Source organism: Elephantulus edwardii, unplaced genomic scaffold, assembly GCF_000299155.1.
Source record: "Elephantulus edwardii isolate Elephantulus edwardi_28Jun2011 unplaced genomic scaffold, EleEdw1.0 scaffold00043, whole genome shotgun sequence".
In the NCBI taxonomy this organism is placed as follows: Eukaryota; Metazoa; Chordata; class Mammalia; order Macroscelidea; family Macroscelididae; genus Elephantulus; species Elephantulus edwardii.
Genome location: NW_006399793.1, coordinates 9,252,071 through 9,278,901, shown reverse-complemented (window position 1 = coordinate 9,278,901; position 26,831 = coordinate 9,252,071).

The window sequence follows — 26,831 nt, the reverse complement described above, 5'->3', positions numbered from 1 at the left end:
GTCACAGAAGGCTTGATGGCAGATAACAACAACAATAGCTGCATGATCAAAAGCCAATAGTAAGAACGAAGAAGTTCAAGCTGTAATAAGGCTCAAGGAGTCAATGGGATACTGGTTGACATGTTTCAGATGACAGATTGAACCATAGATGTGCTCATAAATCTATGCCAGGAAATTTTGAGGGTAGTTGCCTAATGACCAAATGAATGGTATCCATGTTTGTTCCCATTCCCAAAAAAGGTGATCCAACAGAATGTGGAATTATAGAACAACGTAATTAATATCACATGCAAGTAAAAGACTACTGAGGATCACAAAAAAATGACTAGAACAGTACTTAGAAAGGGAACTTCTAGAAGTTCAAGATTGGTTTAGAAGAGGCATGGCATCAAGGATATTGTTGCTGAGGTCAGATGGATCCTCGTTGAAATAAAAGAATACCAGAAGAATTTCTATTTGTATTTTATTGACTGTGAAAATGTATTTACTGTGTAGATCATGATAAAGTATGGCTACCACTGGGAATAATGGGAATCCCAAAGCATTTAATTGTGATCTTGAGAGTCTGTTGTGCAAACCAAGCGAGGGAATACTGTATAGTTTAAAATTAAGAAAGATGTGTGTCAGGATTGTATTATCTCTTTATACCTATTCAATCTGTATGTTGTTGTTCTTATGTGTCGTTGAGTCACCTGATACTCAGTGACCCTGTGTACAACAGTCATATACCCACTCTATCCTGCGCCAATGTTGTTGTCTCCAACACACCCACCCCCATTATCCCAATTACTGAATCAGTCCATCTCATCGAGGGTCTTCCTCTCTTGTGCTATCCCTCCACCCTCCCAAGCATGATGTCCCTCCTTGCAACGTGACTGAAGTAAATCAGACAAAGCTTCAGAATCCTTGCCTCCAAGGAGCAGCCTGGTTTCACCCTCTCTAGGATGATCCTATTTCCCTAGCAGTCCATGGTATATTCAGTACTCTTCTCCAGCACCACATTCAAAGGCACAAATTCTCCTATCATCCCTAGCCATTGTCTAGCTTTCTGACACATGGAAAGTCATTGTAAAGACCATAGCCTGTATCAGGAACACCTTAGACACCAGATTGACAATTTTGCATGTGACAGGGTGTATTCATTATCCATACTTATTTAATCCATTTGCTAGGCAAATATCTTGAGGCTATGGAATATATGAAAGAGAATGTGACATTAAGATTAGAGGATGGCTCATCAACAGCTTGCGTCATGCAGATGACACAATGTTGCTTGCAGAAAGTAAAGAAGAATTGGCTAAAATAATTCTTGAGTACAGATTATAGTACACAGAATGGTACAGGATTGGGCATGGTTTCAATCTTGTCCACTGGATTTCTGCAAGTAGTAATAGACTCAATGGCACTTAGCAAAACTTGTAGCACCTATTCAGGGTGGGCTAAAATCACATTTACTAAATGAATTGAAATTTAGATTATCACTTTATTTCTAAAACAAAAGACACTGACTTGTTTTTATTATCATCTGGTCAGTAGGCAATTGCACTGTCCAAAAAAGAAGTGGTTGGCTCTAATTTTCTAGCTGTTCCTTGGGAGTATAGAAGGCCATTATATCACATGTGATTTACAGCTTTTGAAAATCTCAATTGAGGATAATGTCTGGATTGGTTCTGATTCAACACAGTGAACTTGAGCTTAATATTAAATGGTCAGGATTTGAAGCAGTCTACTTGAAATTTTGTCTATGTTCTTATTTTTTTATATGCTCAATATGATTACATATGTAAGGAGTAACAAATGAAATGTTATCTTTAAATCAGTGTGAAAACGAGAAATGTTTACATACTAAAAACTTATGCTGCCACAAATAGTTACAGGGAATATGTGTCATTACTATCTAAGAGCATACAGATCATTGATACTTTATTCAATTAATGTCAGGTGTCTGAACATCTGAAATTCAACAAAATAAAATAAGAAGCAAAATACTTAGAAATTTAGAATGAAATTAAGACAATAGTAAGCTCCTCACTTAAACCTGGTGTTAAAGTTTGAACAATGCTTCCAAAAATTATATGTAGGAAAATTTACTTTCAATGAAGCAGAATGAATAGCTAAAACAATGGGCATAAGCACAGCAGAAATTGCAAGGGTGGCTCAGTGTCTGGAAATGTTTTGTTCTGTCATACACTAGGATCTTTATTAGAAGAGTCAGTTTCACTGTACTTAAGAATAAGAGTATAATATGCCCTTGGTTATAATCACATTTGGCAATGAGTTGCCTTTGTTATGTTTAGAGATAGCATTTGTTTAAAGTATATTTGAATAAATCTCTTTTGAGATATAAAAGAGAATAAACAAGGGAGAATAGCAGATATTTGGCAAAATAGATGCCAAGAGAGAGGGAATTCTCCAAAAAGTCAAGAAGCGGAACAGAAGAGGATTTTACTCTAGAATTGGAAAATAGGAGTAGTGCTCCCTAGAGTCAGCAACTTGATTTTGAACTTCTAGTCTCATAAACCAAGAAAATAAATGGGTATGTATTAAAGACATCCATTTGTAGTATTTCTGTTACAGCAATCCTAGATAACTAAGACACTTAGATTGAGGCTAAACTCCTCATGTATGTGAAAGACCCCGAGTACCTGGTAAAAATTGAAGGCCTGTGGGGATGTGCAAGCTTGATGCATATTTAATATATTTTTAAACCTACACAGAGCTTGGGTAATGCAGCATGGTTTGTCTCAGAATAAACTCTTTCCAAATCATTGACTAACTGCTGTCTGACAGAGGGACAAAGGAAAGCCCTGGTGAATCAGGTTAAAACGAAACAAAACAATGAAACAAAAAAAAAAGATTGAACATAAACTGAATCTAAGCCACTAAAATATATTTATCATTTTTCAGTGTTTACCTCCACATTATAAGGCATGTTAGAAAAATATCAGATACATATCCAGAACCAAAATCAGTCATTTGAAATTGATTTCAAATGAAGCTATATTATAGTTAATGAAATGTAGAATGTCCTCTGGAATATATTCAATTAATTATATTAACACAATTTTTAGATAAAAAATATTAAGAACAAATAAAAATACATCTTAACATAGAAAAGGAGACACTTTGTTCCCTAGAAAGTAAACCAGTGCATCACATACATTCAATAAATGGATTTAACCTTTTTTTAAAAAAAAGCAAATCAAGACACAAAGAACAAAATAGAAATTGTATCACTGAAAGGTAAAGAAGCTGAAACATTTAAAAAAAAATAAACAACAGTTGAGTTTAAATGTATTATTGAAATACCAAAGCAATGAATCATTTAACTTTAAAATGAATAAATAAAAAATTATTAAACCCAAAGAATATATGCTTAGGTTAACAGCCCAATACATTACTCAGTGCACGACCAAAGTTCTGTATGAAGAGATACCATATTCCAATCAGAGATATGCTGTCACATCAGAACTGACTCACAGCTAACCTTCCATTGAATTTCCCAGACTTTAAATCACACAGGAAGGAGGAGATTGATTATCTCTCTAACACAGAGCCTTCGGTGAATTTGTACCACTAGTGAGGCCCAAGTTTTATTTTAGTTGTATAATTCCCTAGACTATATTGTCATAGCTCTGATGTTTCTCTATTTCTCTCTGTTTATTGGTTTTTCTTGTTTACTGCAGTAGAGCTGAAACTGACTCAACTGACTCATAGCTGATCCTCCAACTATTAAACAATATATTTGTTGATGTTAGATGGATCTTGGCTAAAACTAGGGAATAACAGAAATTATTACCTTTTTATTTTCTCTGTAAAGGTCTTTAACTGTGTGAATGACAATAAACTATAGATATATAGTATTTTTCAAAACTGTTACTCCTGAGTGCTCCAGAATACTCCATTGTGTAAATATACCACAGTATCTCAATCCATTCATTTATGATTGAACATTTGGGTTGTTTCTATCTTCTTGCAATGATGAATAATGCTGTTATGAATATTGGTGTACAAATAATCATTTGTTTCTCGTTTCTAATTTTCTTAGGGTATATGCCTAGTAGTGACATAGATGGATTGAGGAAATGCAAACTCCCTTCCAGAGTGGTTGTACCATTTTCGAATCCTACCAACAGTGTAAGAGAGCTTCTCTCCAACATTTATTGCTTGCTGTGCTGCTGGATTTTGCCACTGCTACTGAGGTGAGATGGTATCTCATTGTAGTTTTGATTTGCATCTCTTTTTTTACCAGTGATTTTGAGGACTTCTTTATGTGTTATGCTGAGTGAACTAACTCAGTCTCTTACGGAAAAATACTGCATAAAACCATTATTTTAAAAACAGGAAAACTAGTAAAACATATACGATCCAAGGGAAGGAGGAATGAGAAGAGGGGTAAGAATATGTAGTTGTTGCTATGTGCCGTCGAGTCAGTTGTGACTCATAGTGACCCTAATGTGCAACATCCCTAAACTCTGCTCTGTCCTGTACCTATCGCACGGTCTCCGATATACCCATCCCGATTACCCCAGTCACTGAATCAATCCACCTCATAGGGGGCCTTCCCTGTCTGTGCTGTCCCTCCACCCTACCAAGCATGATGTCCTTCTCCAAGGACTGGTCTCTCCTCACAACATGTCCAAAGATGTTAGATGGAGCCTCAGAATCCTTGCCTCCAAGGAGCCACCTGGCTTAACCCTTTCCAGGATGAATCTGTTTGTTTTCCTAGCAGTCCATGGTATGCTCAAAACTCTTCTCCAGCACCACAGCTCAAAGGTATCAATTCTCCTTCTATCCTCCTTAGTCATTGTCCAACTCTCTGATGCATAACATGAGAGAGTAAAGACCATGGCCTGTATCAGACACATCATAGTCTCAAAAGAGACACCATTGCTCTTCAGTACCTTGGAGAGGTCCCTAACAGCAGACTTTCCCGTGGCAATATGTCTTCTAATTTCCTGGCTGCTGGTGCCAAGAGTGTTGACTGTGGAGCCAAGCAAACTAAAGCTCTGAACAATCTCAGTCTCTTCACCATCCATCCTCATGCTGCCAATTGGCCCAGTGGTGAGAATCTTTGTCTTCTTGACATTGAGCCTCAATCCATATTAGAGGCTGCAGTGCTTGACCCTCTGCAGCAAGCGCTTCAGGTCCTCCTCAGTTTCATCAAGTAGGGTTGTATAATCTGCATGTTGCCAATTGTTTATAGATCTTCCACCAATCCTGATGCCACATTTCTCCTCATAGAGTCCAGCCTCCCGATAACCTGTTCTGCATACAGGTTGAAAAGGTATAGAGACAGGACACATCCTTGGCATATGCCCTTCCTAATTTTGAACCATACGGTATTTTCTTGCTGGAGGTAAAATTACAGAGTTGCAAAATTTGATGAGTTGATGGACAGGATGAAGGAAATGAAAAACATCTGGCGGGGACATGAAAAGACAGGGTAATGGTGAGCATAGTAAAATGGTGATTAATTTTATAAAACCTATTGAATCAGAATAAATATATGAACCAAAATGTGAATGAAGAACAGTGTGAAACAAACTGTATATGAACTTTGTAAGCAAACCAATAAATTAAAAATTAAAAGCAAAGCAAAACATAAAGCAACAACTGTAAATAGCATTGACAAGAATGGGAATTACAGAACTCTTAATTATGTTCATGTGGATTCTGCGCACAAATCAAGAAATGGTATTTGAATAGACAAAAAAAAAAGAGAAATCCAAAAACTACAACAGAAAAACCCTCCGTGGCTTAAAATCTGGAATGATGTGTTTCAGATTTGTATCCTTTCTTCACATCTATTCAATCTATGTGTTGAGTAAATAATTTGAGATGCTGAACTATATAAAGAAGAATGTGGTGTAAAGATTGGTGGCTACCTACTTTACATGGGTGACATAATTTTGCTTATAGAAAATGAAGAAGACTTAAAGCACTTACTGAATAAGATCAAAGATCACAGTCTTCACTATGTACATCTCAACATCAGGAAAAGAAAAACCCTCATAACTAGACAAATAGAAAATATATTATATCTAGAGAAAATATTATAATTATTGAAAATTTTTATTAGATTTACAATCAATAACCAAGGTAGCAACAGTTACAAAATCAAAAGACATATTGCATTGGGAAATTTTGCTGTCAAGAACCTCTCCAAAGTACTAATGCAAGATGTAAGTATAAGGAAAAAAGCATCCTTGATTCAACAGATGGTATTTTCAATAGCTAGATGGGCATCTGAAAGTTGAACAATGAATAAAGAAGATTAAAAACACCCATGCCTTTGAATTGTGAAGTTGTCAAAGAGTATTGACCTGCCAAAAGAAATGGACCATCAAAAGGATCATTCAATATACCTTAAAATTGTCATCAGAATGATCTTTAGTAGACAAGGGTAGTGAAGCTTAATCTCACTTAAATGGAGCTTGTGATTAAAAACAACCAATTCTTGGAAAGAAACTTGAGGTTTATAAGTGGAGTCTCTGAGAAGATGAAGAAAGTCCTCATCAAGATGGATTAATAGTTATTGTATCAGTGAACTTTAGCATAGCAGATATAGTGAAATGTCACAGCATTAGGCCAAATTTTGATTTTTTTTGTTTTGTACATGGTACTTTATGAATCAGGATTGTGTTGTTGTGAAGTGCCTTCAAGTCTTGTACAACTCATAGTGATTCTAGGAACAAATCAAAACCCTGTCCTATAATGTGCCAATCTCATTATTTCTGACATATTCAAGACTATTCCAACAGTGACTGTAATATTCATCTGTTGAAGGATCTTTTTTTCCCTTGCTGATCCACCACCTTTCCAAACAAAGTGTGTCTCTCTAAGGAACAGCCTAACAACATGCCTTAAACTGTGAGACAAAGCTTTGTCATCTCTGCTTCTAAAGATTACTCTGCTTGTACTTTCTCCAAGACATATATGTTTATTCTTTTGTCAGTCCATAGATATTTAGTACTCTTCCTCAACACCACAGACCAAAGGCATCAAGTATTCTTCTGTCATCTTTATTCATTGTCTCGATCTCAGATATAGCAAGTGACTGAAAAGATGATGACTTGAATCAGGTGTGTCTTAGTCCTCAAAGCAACAATATTGTTCCTTAGTAATTTGGAGAAGTCCCTGAATGCAGACTTTTCCAATACAATAGATTTTTTTGATCTCCTGATTGCTTGGTACCAAGGATGCTGATTGGGGATCAAAGAGAAATCACTGGCAGTTTCAACTTTTCTCCATCTATCATGATCTTGACTAATGGTTCAGTGGTGAGAATATTTGTTTTCTTGTTGTTATGATGCAATCCATATTGAAAACTGCAGTGTTTAACCTTCAATAGGAAGCACTTCAAGTCCTCATCACCTTCAGCTAGCAAGTTTATTTTCATAACACAAGTTGTTGAGGGATTTTCCTCAGATCTTGATGTCATGTTCTTCTTCATAAAGTCCAGTTTCTCAAATGATATGTTCAGTGTATAGATTAAATAGGTATGGAGAGAGGATATAATCTTGACATGTTGTGTTGTTGTTATGTGTCATCGAGTCACCTGTGACTCATTAGCAACCCTGTATAAAACAGCCCAAAACTCTTCTCTATCCCTTGCCAATCTTATTGTCTCCCACACACTTATCCCCATTACTTCAGTGACTAAATCAATCCATCTCAGCAAGGGTCTTCCTCTCCTGTGCTGTCCCTCCACCCTCCCAAGCATGATGTCCCTCTCTAATGACTGGTCCCTCATTGCAACATGTCCTAAGTATGTCAGACAAAGCTTCAAAATCCTTTCCTCGAAGGAGTAGCCTGGCTTCACCCTCTCCAGGATGAACTTGTTTGTTCTCCTAGCATTCCATTCTATACTCTTCTACAGCACTACATTCAAAGGCATCAACTCTCCTTCTATCATCCGAACTCAATGTCCAGCTCTCTAATGCATAGCAAGTAATTGCAAAGGTCAGTGCCTGTATTAGGCGCACCTTAGTCTCCAGACTGATATCGTTGCTCTTTCTGTACTTTGGAGAGATCTTTGACAGCAGACTTTCTCAATGAAATTAGTCTTTTAATTTCCTGGATGCTACTACCAAGAATGTGGATTGTGGAACCAAGCAAACTGAAGCTGTCAAAAACCTCAATCTCTTCATCATCTATCATGATACTACCAATTGGCCCAGTGGCAAGAATTATTGTTTTCTTGATGTTGAGCTTCAATCCATATTGAAGGCTACAGTCCTTGACCTTCTGCAGCAAGCACTTCAGGTTCTTCTCATTTTCTGCAAAAAGGGTTATGTCATATGCATAATTCAGATTGTCGATGAGTCTACCTCCAATCCTGATGCCACATCTTTTAAAATTTTGAACCATGCTGTGCTTTCTTGCTGTAGTAGGAAAACAGCCTCTTGGTCTAAGTATAGGCTTTGTATGAGAACAATATAATTAAGTGTTCTGATATTCCAATTCTTTACACAATATGAGAATAATTTATTATACTTTTCACAGCCAAATACCATTTCATAGTAAGTAAAACAAAAATAGACACTCTTTTAATATTCTCTGCTTTCAGCCATGGTTCATCTGGCATCAGCAATTATATCCCTGGTGCCATGGTCTTTTCTAAACCCAGCTTGTACTCTGGTACGTCTGTCTTTGTACTATTCGAGTAATTTTAGAATGCTCTTCAGCAGTATTTTTTGTGATATTATTTAATAGTTTAATAGTTTACACATTCTGTTCATCTTTTCTGGCAATGGGAACAGATATGGATCTCTTTTGGTCCATCAGCTAAGCAGTTATCCTACAAATTTCCTGGCATATACGGATGATCATATCCAGCATTGTATTTGTTAGGTAAAAAAATGTCAATTGGTAACCCATAAATTCCTGGGGGGAAAATACACACACATATATATATATATATATATATCCCCCCCAATGGCTTAAGTTGGAATTTCTTTCTTCAACACCATTGACTCTTAATTATATAGTTGTGAAGAAAATAAAAACAAGTCCACAAGAACCAAATTATGATCTGGATTTTTTTCCCCCACCTGACTTTAAGAATCTTTTTAGGAATAGTTTTATTCCTAGGTATTGAACACCAATGATTGAAGATTAGAAAAGTTTGAATGACATCAAAGATATGATTCATGAAGAGACCAAAATGGTGTTACAGAGGAAATTGAACAATCAAAATGGATGTTAGATCAGACTGAAAATGTGCTAGAGTGTTGAGAAGTCAAAAGAAAGGAGAGAAATGCTGTAATAAAAGAACTAAACTGAAGAAATTTTAAAGGCACCTCAAGAAAATTAAGTTGTGCTATAATAAAATGTGCAGAGAGTGGAAAGTGAAAATATCAGGACGAATTCACAGTACATTTCTCAAGCTGAAAGAACTGAAAAACAAATTAATCCTTGAGTTGTAATATTGAGAGATGCTATGGACAAAATATTTAATCATCTAGGAAGTATTAAAAGAAGGTGGAGTGAATACACAGAATACCTCTAACAAAAATAATAAGCCTACATTGAAATAATTCAAGAAGGTTGAATAGGAGATTGAAACTGCCAATGGCTTTATCGTACTTGGATCCACAATGAACAGCCTTGGTACCAGGAGTCAAGAAATAAGGAGACACATTGCACTGAGAAAATTAGTAGTTAAAGATCTTTCTAAATTATTCTCTATGAACTTCCTGGACCAAACAGCAGAGAGGAAAGTGCCTCTAGGACCACTGTATACCAAAAAGCACTGAGTTGGGGGGAAATGGACCTTTGGAGCATTCCTGGAACTTTGTCTGCTCAAGTGAAACAATCTATCACTTCTAGCCTCAGGAGAGGACAGATATATCTTCACAATGAGACTTTGGGAAGAAAGGATACTTGGCAGCATTTCTGGGACTCTGACAGCTCCTCAGAGGCTTTGTTAGCCCACACATAAACAACCCTTCTTGTCTAGTCACAGAAGTAAAAGCAGGCAGCTTTGCCTAATACTCGGGTAGCAAATTATGGCTAATATTAAGAAGAAGGCAAATCCCAAACTATTTAATGGTGCTCAAACAAATACATACATAGACTAAAAAGCTGTTGTCTAAACAAAGCAAGGGAATACTACATGTTTTAAAATCTGAAAGGGTTTGCATCAGGCTTATATCTTTTCTCCATACCTATTCAGCCTGTATATTAAGCAAATAATTCATGAAGTCAGACTCTATGAAGAAGAATGTAACATCAAGTTTTGGGGAAAACTCATAAAGCATCTGCAATACCCAATGATACAACAACTTTGTTTGCTGAAAGAGAAGATGACATAAAATATTTACTGAAAAATATCAAACACTTTAGGTATGGGCTGCACCCCAATTTTAAGAAAACAAAAGTTCTCACCACAGAACCAACAGTCAACATTATAATAGATGGAGAAATTACTGAAGCTGTTAGTGTTTTCAAATGGCTTGTATCGATAGTCAGCACTCTTGGTATCTGTAAGGATACTCCAGAAATTTGCAATATGTTGGAGTCACAGAAATGTAAATAGAAGAGATGGAACATAAAATTAATGAGACAGAATACAAGAATCTCAATGAGAATTTACAAGAAAAAAAAAAGAAGGAAAATTCTGAAAACAATAAAATTCTATGGAATGACATCAAAGAAAACTATATATGCATAATTAGAATTCCAGAAGAGGACAAAGGGAGACACACTGAGAAAACTTTGAGGTACTGGAAGATGACGTTCCTGGTATTATGAGAAAGAAGAAATACACATTCAAGTAGCTCAGCAAACACCAAAAAGACCAGGTCCCAAAAGCAAAACATTAAGACATATTATAGTCAAATTCTCCAAAATAACACTAGGAGATAATACTGAAACAGTGTGAGAAAAGAGAGCGAACTACAAAGAAGAACCAGATTAAACTCTGATTTTGCAGCAAAAACCATGTGAGCATGAAGATAATGGGATAGCATTCATAGAAAGCTTAAAGTAAACTTTTGCTGGCTAAGGATCCCGTACCTAGCAAGGCTGTCCACCAAATATGAATGAGAATTAGGTCACTTATATAAAAGCAGAATTTTAAGGAATTAATGAAAACAAGACCGATTCTAAAAGATAAACAATATAAAGTTATTCACACAGAAGTTCTTCACTCAGAAACTGTCAAGAAAAGTAAATGGACCAAAGTAACCAGCAATAACAGAAAAGGAAATGCAGAGATGAGTCAATGATAACATTTGGTGCATAAATAATCAGATAAGTTAAATCAACTTACATGCACAGAATAAGAGAAAAAGAGCAACAAAATGGATAAAAACCAAACCCATATATTGCCAACAGGAGACATGTTTAATAAATGAGGAGAAAAAATAAGTATCACAGTGTGTGGGGATAATATATCAAGGGAATGACATTCATATGAAAACTGGAGTGGCAATATGAATCTCTGATAAAGTAGACTTCAGAATGGAAACTACCATAGAGATAATAAAGGAAACAATACAATAATTAAAGGTACAATAGATCAAGAAACTATAACCTTAATAAACCTATATGGATCTAAGGAAACACTTCAAACTATATAAAACAGTGACTAAAATATTTGAAGAAAGGAGTATTAAATGCTCTAGTAGAAGCAGAAGTGGTAGTAGTAGTAGTTGTTGTTGTTGTTACATGCTATCAAGTTGTTTGCAACTCATGTCATTATTATGTGCCATTGAGTTGCCTGGATTCATAGCAACCCTATGTACAATAGCCCTAAACCCTGCTCTATCCTGTGCCATCATTATTGTCTCTGACACACCTACCCACATTGCCCCAGTCACTGAGTCCATCCATTTCATCAAGGGTCTTCTTTTCTGTACTGTCCCTCCACCGTCCCAAGCATGACATCCCTCTCCAAGGACTGGTCCCACCTTGCAACATGTCCAAAGTATGTCAGATGAAGCTTCAGAATCCTTGCCTCCAAGGAGCAGCCTGGTCTCACCCTTTCTAGAATGAACCTGTTTGTTCTTCTAGCAGTCCATGATATATTCAATACTCTTCTCCAGCACCACAGCTCAAAGGCATCAATTCTCCTTCTATCATCCCTAGTCCAGCTTTCTGATGGATTGCATGTGATTGCAGACTATGGCCTGCATAAGGTACACCTTAGCTTCCAGACAGACATCATTGCTCTTCAGTACTTTCAAGAGTTCTCTCACAGCTGACTTTCCCAATGAAATTCATCTTTTGATTTCCTGGCTGCTATTATCAAGAATGTTGATAGTGGAGCCAAGCAAACTGAAGCTGTTAACAATTTTAATCTCTATACCGTCTATCATGATGCTGTACATTGGCCCAGTGATGAGTCTTTGTTTTCTCGATGTTGAGCTTCAATCCATATTGAAGGCTGCAGTCCTTGATCTTCTGCAGTAAACACTTAAGATTCTCCGTTTCTGCAGCAGCAGGGTTGTGTCATCTACATAACACAGATTGTTGATGAATCTACCTTCATCTCTGATGCCACATTTTTCTCCTAGAGCCCAACCTCCCAGATAATATGTTCTGCATATAGATTGAAAAAGTATGGAGATAGGACACATCCCTGCACACACCCTTCCCAATTTTGAACCATTCAATGTTTCTTTTCTCTTTTCTGGTAACTGTCTCCCAGTCCAAGTATAGACTTTGTGCACACACATCAAGTGTTCTGGGATACCCAATCTTCTCAGGGTAAGACAGAGTTTGTTGTTATCCACACAACCAAATGCCTTTGCATAGTCAATAAAACACAGATGAACATTTCTCTGGACTCTCTGCTTTCAGCTAAAATCCATCTAACATTATCTATAATATCCCTAGTGTCATGGCCTCTTCTAAACCAAGGCTTCACTTCTGACAGTTCTCTATTGATGTTCCAGTCATTACTGGATAATCTTCAGCAGAATCTCTTGCTTGCATGTGATATCAATGATATTGTTCCATAATTTTCATATTCTATCAGGTCATTTTTCTTTGGAATGAAAACAAATATAGATCTCTTCCAGTCAGTTGGCCAGGTGGTTGTTCTCCAGATTTCTTGGCACAGCTCAGGGAGCACATGCAGGGCAATGTCTGTTTGCTGAAATATATCAATTAGTATACTATCAATTCCTGGGATCTTTTTTACCCCCCTCAAATTCTTTCATAGCAGCTTGAATTTATTACAGGCTCTTGCTCACACATTATTTCATGAAATTCTTCTGTGTCTGCAAATTCCTTTTGGTACAATAATTCTGTATACTCTATCACATACAGCAATAAGAACAGTAATGGTCTTATAAAGTATTTGCCATTTTGTGACTGAGTTGTTTCACTCAGCAGAAATATCCTTTAGACTCTAACATGTACTGTATTATTTTATGACTATTTCATTGTTCTTTATTGCTGCATTATATTCCCTTAATGTCCCAGTTTCAATATCCATTAATTTTTAATTAATTTTCAAAGGGTATATGGCTTGTGTTTATATTCTTGCTATTATTAATAACATTACCATGAACATATCTCTCTCCTGTTTCAGCACTTGTTTCCTCAGGGAATATTCCTAGTTGTGGTATAATGAGGTCTTATGGAAGTTCTCAAAGAATCTTTTTTGAGAAAATACCAAACTAACATTAATTGTGATTATACTATTTTACAATATCATCAGCAGTGCATGAAAGTTCCAATTTCTACTCAATATTTTCTAGATTTATTTCTTGCTATGCTGTTAAACTTTGCTAATACTAAGCAGATATTATTATATCTCACTGTTTTTATTTGCATTTTCTGAGAAGCAGAATTTTAGAGGTAATATCACTGGCAGCTAAAACAAATAAGTGAACACATTCTTTAAAATTTCATAATAATCAATGAAATAGTTAAAAGTAGTGGTTAAAAATCCTGGTATGAGAAGGAAATCTGTTTATGTATTATTTAGAGATTTGTCTTATATCACAGTCGAAACTCATAGGTAATAAAAATATTATAATTTCTAATAAATTTATCATGATTACTTAATTCATAGAAATAAGAATAATTGCTGAAGAATAATACAAGGTTAGAAAATATTAGTTAAATATAGAACGTTACCATTAACTAAATGGACTATATATAATATACACACACACAGGTCATATTTATGATCCAGACAAAGTCAAGCTTCAAGTCAGTTATAAAAATATTAATGTTCTTGGGACAATCAATATTTATTTGGATAAGTCTAAGCCTGGATGCCACACACATTTGATTTTTGGCTACTGGTATAAACGGTATTGATTGTGGATCCAAGCAAAGTTAAGTTATTGGCAATTTCTAAATCTTCATCTGTCATGATGTTGCCTATTTGCGTGATGGTGAGGAATTTAATTTTCTTGGTCTTAAAATGTAACTTATACTGAAGGCTGTAGTCCTTTATCTTCTGCACTAAGTGTTTTTGGTCCTTCTGAATTTCAGCAAACAAGATTTTATCATCTGCATAAGTCAAGTTGTTTATGACTCTTACTCTGATTCTGATGTTACATTATTCTTCATAGAGTCCACATTCTCAAGTTATTTGTTCTGCATACAGATAGAATAGGCATAGAGAAAGGATATAGTTCTTAAACACCCCTTTCCTGATTTTAAGCCAGGAATTGTTCTCATGCTCTGTTCATATACCTTCTTGTTCTTGGTGTAAACTTCAGGTAAGCACAATTATTCTGAGATTTCCAATTGTTAGCCATAGTTTGTTATGATCCACACAGTATAAGCAACAATATCTTAAATTTCATCATTGAGTCTTTAGGATTTTGAAGACATTCTATTTGTGAATTCCTGGGATTCATACTATTTAGTAAGTTTATAATTTTATTTTATTTTTTCTGTTGGAATTGTTTTCTACTATTTTCTTGAAGGCTAATTTGGAGCAATATAATATTTTGTAGAAAATTATCTATCTATCTATCTATCTATCTATCTATCTATCTATCTATCTACCTATCCAATCAGCTTCTCATAGGTATTTGCTTAGGATTTTCAAGGCAGTTAGTTTCTTGTTTTTGTTTTAAATGAAATTTCCTATTGAAGATTTTGGTGTGTTTTTTAAACATTTTTGGCATTTTGTCTAGAATGCTTGGTGTAACAATATTCAAATGAAAAAGAAAAAAAAAGAGATACACTTCTCTTTGATCTATTCATTTCTGTTCACATATTTCTGTTGTTCTCAAAGTAATGTTCCAATTAAATAGTACAAATAAATCAATATAGAGTAGTGTTTACTTGTAATCTATAATATAAATTATATTTTTATACTAAATGTTGTTAAAATTATTTGTTTTTGTCTATGCTGTTGTTGGTTGAGTTGCATTGTGAAAATCTGCTCTCAAGGATCTTTCCAGAGTGCTAAAGAACAATGATATTTAGAGATTAAGGTGCCCCTGATTCAGTCCATAGTCTTCTCAATTGCTTACTATGCATTTGAGAGCTGGAGTATTAATAAAGATAACCGAAGAAGAATCAATATCCTTGAGTTGTGGTGTTGAAGAAGAGTATTATTGAGCACACCATGGACTAACGAAAAGAAATAACAGTCTGTCCTGGAGAAATTGAAACCACTTTGTTCCTTGGAGGCAAGAATTTTGAAACTCCATGTCACTTACTTTGGGCATGTCACAGGGACCAGTCCTCAGAGAAAGGTATCAGGCTTGGAAAGGTAGAGGGTCAATAGAGAAGAAGAAGACCTTGGATGAGATGAATTGGGCATGGAATTGGGGCCAGTTATATCAGAGCTGGGGAGGCAAAATCAGAGCCTTTGTTCATAACAACTCATTATGAGTTGTCCTGGACTCAATGGCACTTGACAACAAAACAAAAGCACCAATTCTTCTTGTATTATCCTTATTTATTGTTCAGTTTTCAGATGTATAGAAAGCAATTGAGAAGACCATGAATTAATAAGGCACAACTTATGCTAGACTGACATCATTGCTCTTTAGCACTCTGGAGAGATTCTTGACAGACTGTTGTTGTTTTTGTTATGTGCTGTAGAGTCACTTGCGACTCATAGCGACCCTATCTATGTACAATAGCTCTAAACTCTGGTCTGTCCTGTGCCACCCGCACTGTCTCTGACACGCCCATCCCAATTATCCCAGTCACTGAATCAATCCACCTAATAGAGGGCCTTCCCCTCCTGCACTGTCCCTCCACCCTCCCCAAGCATGATGTCCCTCTCCAAGGACTGGTCTCTCCTCACAACATGTCCAAAGTATGTTAGATGGAGCTTCAGAATCCTTGCCTCCAAGGAGCCACCTAGTTTAACCCTTTCCAGGATGAATCTGTTTGTTTTCCCAGCAGTCTATGGGATTCTCAATACTCTTCTCCAGCACCACAGCTCAAAGGCATCAATTCTTTTTCTATCCTCCTTGGTCATTGTCCGACTATCTGATGCATAACAAGTGATTATGAAGACCATGGCCTCTATCAAAGGCACCTTATTCTCCAGAGAGAAACTATTGCTCCTCAGTACTTTGAAGAGGTCCCTAACAGCAGACTTTCCCATGGCAATGTGCCTTTTAATTTTCTGGCTACTGGTGCCAAGAGTGTTGATTGTGGAGTCAAGTAAACTAAAGCTGTGAAAAATCTCAATCTCTTCACCATCCATCCTGATGCTGCCCATTGGTCCAGTGGTTATAATCTTTGTCTTCTTGACATTGAGTCTCAATCCATATTGGAAGCTGCAGTCCTTGACCCTCTGCAGCAGGTACTTCAGGTCCTCTTCAGTTTCAGCAAGCAGGGTTGTGTCATCTGCATAACTCAGATTGTTGATAAATCATCCACCAATCTTGACCCCACATTTCTCCTCATAGAGCCCAGCCTCCTGGATAATCTGTTCTGCCTATAGGTTGAAAAGGTATGGAAATAGGACACATCCCTGGCATACGCCCTTCCCAATTTTGAACCATGCAGTGTTCCCTTGCTCTGTTCTGATGACTGCTTCCTGGTCCAAGTACAGGTTTCGCATTAGCACGATCAAGTGTCCTGGGATTCCCATTCTTCTCAGAGTCAGCCACAGTTTGTTATGATCCACACAGTCAAATGCCTTTGCATAGTCAATGAAACACAGATAGACATTCCTCTGGTACTCTCTGCTTCCAGCTAAGATCCATCTAACATTAGCTACAATATCCCTAGTACTACGACCCCTTCTAAACCCAGCCTGGAGTGATTTATTCATTGGAAATACATTTCCTAAAAGACACAAATTTTACTATACAGATAAACCTCACCTGAGGGACTACATGTGAGTCATGTAGAGTACTCCCATGGTAAGAAGCTCAATATCAACTGTGAAAACTAGGCCTGGTGATGACTGTGGAACAGACCATCAACTACTTACATACAAGTTCAAACTGAAGCTAAAAACATGAAAACAAATCCATAAAAACCAATATATGACCTGAGCATATCCCACCAGAGTTTAAAAACCATCTCAAGAATGTGATTTTTATTTGAACCCTAATGAATGAAGGTCAAATGAGTTGTAGGATGATATCAAGAATGTTTTCCATGAAGAAAACAAAAGGTTATTACAAAGACAGGAAGAAGAAAAAAATCAAAATGGCTGTCAGAAGAAACTGTATATTCCACTAGACTTCCAGGAAGCCAAAACAAAGAGACTAAATCAGGGAGGTAAAGAGTTAGACCATAAAGAACAAAAAATGTTAAAGAGTACCTTACAAAATTAAAGCAATATGTTAATAACAAAACCTGCAAAGAACTGGAGTCAGAAAATAAAAAGTGAAGAACTCACTGAGAATTTCTCAAGCTGAAGGAATTGAAGAACAAATTCAAACCACAAGTTGAAATAGTTAAAGATGCCATGGGCAAAATATTGAAGGATCCCAGAAGTATCAAAAGAAGTGAAAAGAATACACAATAACCCTACCAAAAGTAATTGACTAACATAGAATCATTTCAAGAAGTAGCATATGATCAAGAACCAATAATAATAAAGGAAGAAGTTCAAACTGTTCTGAAGAAATTGGCAAAAAATAAGGGTCCATGTACTGTGGGATACCAATTGCCATATTTCAACAAACAGATGCAGCCTGAGACATGGTTGTGCCAAGAAATTTGAAAAAAACAAATCTACCTGGTCAAGTTACTGAAAGAAACTCATATTTATTTCAATTCCTTAAAAAAGGTAATCCAACAGAGTGAAAAAAAAATATTGAACAAAATCACAAATATCACATGGATTCAAAATCTTGCTGAAAATTATAGAGAGAATTTCCAGAAATACAGTGTTGAGAAGAGACCATGGTACTAGAGATATCATTGGCAATATTAGATGTATCTTAGCTGAAAGCAGAGTACCAGAAGGATGTTTATTTATATTTTATCAACTGTGCAAAAGCATTTGATTTTGTGGATCACACACGCACAAATTTTTTTTTAATTGTGGCTAATGTTGAGAAGAATGAGAATCCTAGAACACTTGGTTGTGCTCATGAAAAAAATCTATGCCTAGACCGTAAAACTATTGTCTGAACAGAATAGGGAACGTTACATAGTTCAAAATCAAGAAAGAAGTACATTAGGGAGGTAATCTTACTCCATAACTTTTCAATCTGTATGTAGGACACTATAGTTTATGAAGGAGAATGTGGCATCAGGATTGGAGAAAAAGTTAAACACATTGCATTATGCAAATCACACAAGCTTGATCACTAAACTGAGGAGAACTTGAAGCATTTGCTACAGTAGGTCAAGGACTGAAGCTTTCAACATGGATTGCATTTCAGCATTAAGAAAACAAAGATCCTCACCATCAGGCCAATTTGCAACATCATTATAGATGTAGAAAAGCTGTCAAATTATAGACCATTCATAGCAACCCTATGAAAGAAAGTCTTCAACACTTGTGTGACTTTCATCCTTTCTCCAGGTTCATAGGGTTTCCAGAGGCAAGCTATTATGGAAGTGGATGCCGCTCCTGCTTCCAAGCTTGTTTTACTCGGAGAGCACCACCAAATACTGTCCTCCATGGGCAACCATTAACACATTTGACACATTAGTGTCACAGTGTTCAGCTTCATAGCAACCACAAGTTACCTCTGTACGGCAAGTGAACACACCATGGCTATACGACCTAGAAGTATGTTTGAACAAAAACAATGAAAAACAGGCCTGAGGGCTGAGGTTTAGAAGTCACCCTCCTTTGGCTTGGTGGCATCACTTTCTCTCCACTAGGCCAACTGATCTCTCTCTATGTTTATGTTATTGTTGGTAAGTGTCGTCGAGTCTTAGGTGCCTCATAGTAACCTCTGGGCCAGAGACCCCCAGTTCATCTGGCAAGTCCGCTCTGCTGACACCCACTTGTGGCAAAAAGAAAGCCACAAGCACCTGAGAGCTCCATTCTGGCCTCTCTTCCTGAAGCCCAAGTCCCTTCCAGCTGACAGTAATACTCTCAAGGCACTTGTCGTTACCCAGTAGACGTGGCCCAACATTTCTGTGTTTTAACATTCTGGCATGTCCAAATGATTGAGGCTTTTAAAAATTTCATCTTGCTTGGATCTACAATCAACACTTTTAGCACATAATCAAGAAATAACACATTTTTGTTTGTTTTCTGTTTGTTTTTTCTGTAGAGATATTTTTACCATTTTTACTGTTGTTAGGTGCCCATTGTTGTTATTAGGTGCCACTGAGACAAGTACAACTCATAGCAACTCTACGAACAACAGATTTGAACCCTGTCCTATCTTGTGCCATTGTCAGACTTCCTGACACACTAAACCCCATTGCAGAAGTCACTGTGTCAATCCCCCTGGTTAACTATCTTCCTCTCCTTTGCTCACCCTTCACTTTTCTAATCATCATGTCCCTACAAGCAATAACCCCTCCTAGCAACATATCCAAAATATGTGAGGCATAGCATCATCATCATTGCCTTCAAAGACCATAGTAGTTGCACCCTCTCTAAGACATATTTTTTTATTCTTTGGGTAGTCCATGGGACGTTCAATGTTCCTCTCTAACACCGTAGCTCAAAGGCATCACATCAATTATTCTTCTGTTATCTTTATTCATTGTCCAGCTCTCAGATGCCTACCAAGTGACCGGAAAGACTATGGTCTGAATCAGTTGCACTTTAGTCCTCAAACTGACATCATTACTATTCAACAATTTGGAGAGGTCTCAGACTGTAGACTTTCCCAGTGCAGTAAGTTTCCTGATTTCCTGACTTTTGTTAGCAAGGGTGTTAATTGTGGATACAAGTAAGTTGAAGATGTGGACAGATTCAATATTTTTCCCATCTATCATGATGTTGGCTATTCATTCAGTAGTTTAAAAAATGTTTTTTTGGCATAGAGACACAATCCTTATTGAAGGCTGAATTCTTTGATCTACAGCAACAAGTGTTCCAAAGTCCTTTAAGGTTGGTGTCTTCTGCATAACACAGGTTATTGATAATTTACCCTCCCATTCTGATGCTACATTCCTCTTCATAATTTCAGCTTCTTAAATAATTTGCTCAGCATATAGATCGAACAGGAAATGAAGGGAAAGCCTCATTAAAGACATTAGCGAAAAATAAGTCCCAAGGAATTGATGAGATACAAATTAACTTGCTTTAATTCAGAGATGCAGGCCTGATTGTGTTCATAATTTTTTGCCAGAAAATTTGGAGGACAGTTTTCTGGCAAGCAAATTGGAAGAAATTAATGTATGTTGTCTGGCCAATGGATTGCAAGCTATCCCACTCCCAAGAAAGGTGATCCCATAGAATGTGGAAACTATTGAGCACTATCATTATTATCTCATGCAACCAAAATAATGCTGAAAACAAGTAAATATTGGCTAGAATGGTGCATAGAGAACTGCCAGAAGTTCAAGTAGGATCTAAAAGAGGTCCTGGCACCAGGGATATCATTGCTGATGTCAAATGTTTCCTGGCTGACAGTAAAGAAACCTAGAAGAATATCTACCTATGCTTTGGTTACTAAGCAAAGGCATTTGACTGTGTGGATTCTAACACTTTATGGCTAACATTGAGAAGAATGAGAATACTACAGCCCTTAATTGTGCTCATGCAAAAACTATACCTAGACCAGAAAGCTGTTGTATGAACAACAACAAGTCTGCTGTCAAGGATTTCTCCAAAGCACTTAAGTACAGTAATGTGAACTTGAAGACTAGAGTGCACCTGATTCAGGATACAGTCTTTTCAATTTCTTTCTGTGCATCTGAGAGCTCGACAGTGAATATGATGACAGAAGAAATGATGTGTTTGAGTTGTGGTGTTGGAGAAAAGTACTGAATATCCCATGGACTGCCAAAAGAACAAATAAGTATGTCTTGGGAAGAATGTAACCAGAGTGCTTCTTAAAAGCAGGGATGGTAAAACTTCATCTCACATACTTTGTGCATGTTGCTAGGAGGGCATATTACTTGGAAAGTAATATCATGCTTGGAAATGTTAAGGGCCACTGAAAGAGAAGACAACCTTCAGTGAGATAGATTGATACACTGGCTGTGGCAATGAGTTCAAGTTTGTCAGAGATGATAAGCATGGCGTAAGATAGGAAAACCTTTAGATCTATTGTTCATATTGTGGCTCTGAGTTGTATTTGACTCTATAGCACCTAATAACAACCATCTATTGATATATAAACCCAAAAGCACATTGTAGGAGCAATTATGGGTAAGTTCTCCCTAGAGGGTAGTGAGTTAGGGAGTGTTATCTTTACAAAGCTCCCAGAAACTTTTAAAATAAGAGCTTTATTTTAAATATTCCCATATTATTATGAAAATGACCTTGTGTATGCCACTAATCTTATTTAATAATTTTTAATTGATTCTTTATTTTACTTTATTAATTTTTAATAAATTATTATATTAGTATCTTAGGGGATGTTGTCTTTTCTTAGATATGTAATTTATAGATACGCATTATATGTTAGGTTTTATATAATGATTAAAAATATAAACACACATCACCAAAAGTGTATTTTAGAAGAATTTACGATCAGCCAGAGTTGAAAAAAGATTATAAAAATTTAGATTTTTCTGAATATATCTAGGAATTGTAGTGTCACAATTTTAAGTTCCTGTACTGAGTGCTTAATCAGAAGGTTGGTTTGAGGTCATGTACAACGCACACGTACATGCACATTTAGTGAATGCTTTGAAGTAGTTCTGGTTATATTTGATTTTTTAATATAAATTTATTATTCAATTTTATGAAACTTTTAGAAATTACCAATAAAGGACATTTAGTTCTATGGAAGAAGATATTAAAGGATATTTGCCATCAGAGATTATCTAACAGCACTATAAATCACATGTCATTTAGTGATGTATCTATAACTACTTAGTTGGCATAACAAAATCGGATAGTAGTTACATGATTTATGAGGTATAGAGGAAGAGAATCCCTCAAGGGGAATATTCACAGACACCAAAATATTTGAACATAGACAGAGTATGTCACTTTTATAAATATTCAATTCTGATCTACATGGGAAGAAAAAAAAAACCCTAGTAGATTTAAATTTAAATGCAATTTTATGGAGTTCAGTATGAAATACAAAGTATAACTGTATCAAGATGATAAACAAGAATAAAAATTCTACTGTACTATAAAGACAAAATAAAACCCTATTCCCTTTTAAGACATAAATCTATGTTCAAAGACAAAAAGCAATGCATGTTAGTAGAAAAACATTTTGTTATCTCATAGTTTATAGTTTACAGTCTTCAAAAATCCAAATTTAAAATAGTAAAAATAACATACTGATTTTTAGCAATGTAAAATTAAGTTTTATGTATGTCAATTTGTTCATTAATTTGGAATTAAAAGTTGTAACTCATCTAACTGTCTAAGAATCAAGAGATTAATAAATATAAAATCCCTTAGAACTAAATAGAATTGTACAGATTTAATTTGATATTGTTAGGTGGCATCAGGTTGGCTATGATTAGGAGCAACACAAAGGCAATGAGTTTGAGTTTTGTGTTAAATAGGAACTCAATGAACAAAAGAAATTTCTCTCTTTCACTGGCTTTCCACATTTTCAAGCATTATGTGTATTTTCAAAGAAATTGTGCTTACTAGATCCATATTTATTACCATTCCAAAAAAAAGGTGACCGGATAAATTATGTATTTAAACATTGAAACATCTGCATTGAAACAGATGAGGGAGAAAACAGTTTGAAAGGTAGGGTATTATGGTTATGACAAGAGTCCAGAATTAAGGTTGCATAGAGGAATGTACTCTGGGCAGATGGCAAGGAGCGAGGGGATTGTATATCAATGAAGGAATTTTTCTCATACCTTTCAAAGAGAGGAGTGAACTGGGGGGTGGGGGGGGAGGGTGCAGATGGGCAGGGCAGCAGGGAAAAAAGTGCAGCAATGAATGAATGGAAATCCAAAATCTCTGTAAATGTTTATTAAAATAAATAAAATAATTTTTTTAAAAAAGGTAAAGTGACAGAGTATAGAAATTATTGAACAATATCACTAATATCACACACTAGCAAGATCCTGATGAAGATTATCCAGAAAGGACTTGAACAGTACATTGACAGAGAACCACTAGAAATACAGGCTGTAGATATTACTGCCAATGTCAGATGGATCTTGGCAGGGAGCAGAGACTACCAGAAGAATGTCTATCTGAGCTTCATTTACTATGCAAAGGCATTTGATTGTGTGGGTGACAATAAATTGTGGCTAACCTTGAGGAAAATGGTATTCTCAGAACACTTGGGCATGCTTATATGAAAACTGTATTTGGACCAAAAGCAGTCGTCAGAACAGAGCAAGAAAATATTATGTGGATCAAAATCAGGGAAGGACTGGGTCAGGGATGCATACTTCCCACACTTTTTCAATCTGTGGGCAGAATAGATCATTCCAAGGCAGTTTTATGGGGAGGGATGTGGCATTGAGATTGGAAGACTCATTAACAGCCTATGATATGCAGATGACAAAACCTTGCTTGCTGAAACTGAAGAAGACCTGAAACACTTGCTGCAAAAGGTCAAGGACTGTAGTCTTCAATATGGATTGAAGTTCAACATTAAGAAGACAAAGATTCTCATCACTGGGACAATTTATAGCATCATAATAGATGGATAAGAGATTGAGTTTGTTAGCAATTTCAGTTTGTTCAGGTCCACAATCAACACTCTTATCACCAGTAGTCAGGAAATCAACTGTAATGGACCTCTCCAGATTACTGAAGAGCAATGTCAGTCTTGATACAAAGGTGCACCTAATCCAGGCCATGGTTTTCTTAATTACTTGTTATGGTTCAGAAAGTTGAACAATGACTAAGAGTGACAGAAGAATAGATGCCTTTGAGTTGTGGTGCTGGAGAAGTCTTGAACATACCATGGACTGCCAAGAAAATGATTGTATGCAAACCAATAAAATTTATTTCTTAGTAAAAAAAAAAAAAAGAAAAAAGAAAACAAATCGGTCTGTCTTGGAGAGGGTGAAACCAAGTGTCTCCTTGGAGGCTAAGATTTTGAAACACCTTCTCACTCCCTTTGGGCATGTGGCCAGGAGAGATAAGTCCTTGGAGAAGGACTGCATGCTTAAAAAGGTGGACAGATAGCTCAGGAGAGGGAGACCCCAGAAAAGATGTATATTGATACAGTAACTGGGGTGAAGGGGGTTGGTTTGTCAGAATTAATGAGACTGGCTCAGAACAACAGGGAGAGGTTCAGAGCTGTTGTACATAGGGTCGCTATGCATCACAGGAGACTCAACAAGTAACAGTTTATGACAGGTTTGGAAGCAGGAGTGGCATTCAACATGCCTCCAGAAACTCTTTGAAGTTTGATCAATGTTGATAGTTGTGGAGGGGCTTCTGGCCTTTTATTCATAAGGTTGCTATGAGTTGTGCTCTACTCGAAGGCAATCAACACAACATACAGAATTCTACTATTCTATGGTTTGAAGCTTAACATCAAAAAGACAAAGATTCTCACCAATGGGCCAACTGGTAGCACCATGAAGGATGGAGAAGAGATTGATATTGTTAACAATTTCAGCTTATTCTGCTCCATAATCAACACTCTTTGCAGCTGCAGTCAGGAAATCAAGAGACAAATTGCATTGGGGAAGTCTGTTGTAAGGACCTCTCTAAAGTGTTAAGGAGCAATGGTGTCATTCTGGAGACTAAGATGCACCTGAACCAGGCAATGGTCTTCAACATTACCTGCTATGCACCAACAACTGGACAATGATTAAGGATGGTAGAAGAAATGCTGCCTCTGAGCTGTGATTCTGGAGAAGAGTTTGAACGTAATATGGACTGCCAGGAGAACAGGTCTGTTTTTGAGAGTGTGAAACCAAATTTCTCTTTTGAGGCTCAGATTTTCAAGCTCCGTCTGGCATCCTCTGAACACGTGGCCAGGAGAGACCAGTCCTTGGACATCATATTTGTAAGGATAAAAGAACAATGCAGGAAAGGAAGACCCCAGATGTGATAGACTGACTCCGTAACTGGGGCAATATGATTAGGTGTATTGGTGTCATTGAGACTGCCTCAGAATAGGGCAGGGTTCAGAGCTCTCTTACATAGGGTCACAGTAAGTTGCTTGTGATTCAGTGACACATAACATAAGCAACAACATCTCCGACTTCATTTCTGTCACCAAATCCATGATTCCTGACTACTAATCTTTCTTCCCTGCGCCCAACTTTTGCATTCCAATCATTCATTATTATCAATGCATCTTAGTTGCATGTTCAATCAATTTTTGGCTGTAAAAGTTGACAGAAACCATCTATTTCCTCCTCTTTGGCTCTGACTGTTGGTGCACAATTTGAATTATAGTTGTACTTAAAAAATCTTCCTTATATGTGAATTAATATTATCTTGTCACTCACAACACTAACCATGACCCTAATCCTATCTTGAGCCAGCCTCACAATCTTCAACACACCTAACCCCATTGCCACAGTCACTGCATCTATTCATCTTATGTAGGCTCTTCCTCTCTTTAGGCTGACTTTCTACTCTTCCAAGCATGATGTCCTTCTCCAAGGTCTGTCCTCTCATGACAACATATCCAAAGTATGTGGGGCAGAGTTCCAACCTCTTGCTTTCAAGGAACAATCTTGAAGGAGGTTGTTCCTTGAAAGGAAGAGGTTGGAACTCTGCCCCACATACTGATATTGGTAACATCAGTTGTCTGGCTTCTTCAAAGTACTGAGGAGTAATGACATCAGGATAAAGACTAATATGTGCCTGATTTAGGCCATGATCTTTTCACTCACTTGTCACTCACTTGAGAGCCATAAAATGAATAAAGATGATAGAAGAATCAATGCGTTTTACCATCTCCAGGATAACCTGTTGGTTCTCTCTACGGTCGGTCCATGGTATGTTCAATTCTCTTCTCTGGCACCAAAACTCAAAAGTATCAATTCTTTTTCTATCTTCCTTGTTTATTGTCGAGCTGTGAGATGCATAGCAAGAAATTAAAAAGTCTTTGGCTTAGATCAGGTTTACCTTAGACTTGAGACTAACACTGTTCCCTTTAGTACTCAAGAGGGATCCTTGATAGCAAACTTTCCCCAATGCAATTCATTTTTGGACTTCCTGACTGATGGTGCCAAAGTTATTAATAGTGTATCCAAGCTATCTACTGCAGATTATCCAAAAACGATTAGAACAGCACATCAGCAGAGAACTGCCGGAAGTCCAGGCTGGATTTAGAAGGAGTCGTGGTACTAGGGATATTGTTGCTGATGTTAGATGGATCTTGGCTGAAAGCAGAGAATACCAGAAGAATGTCTATCTGTGTTTCATTGATTATGCA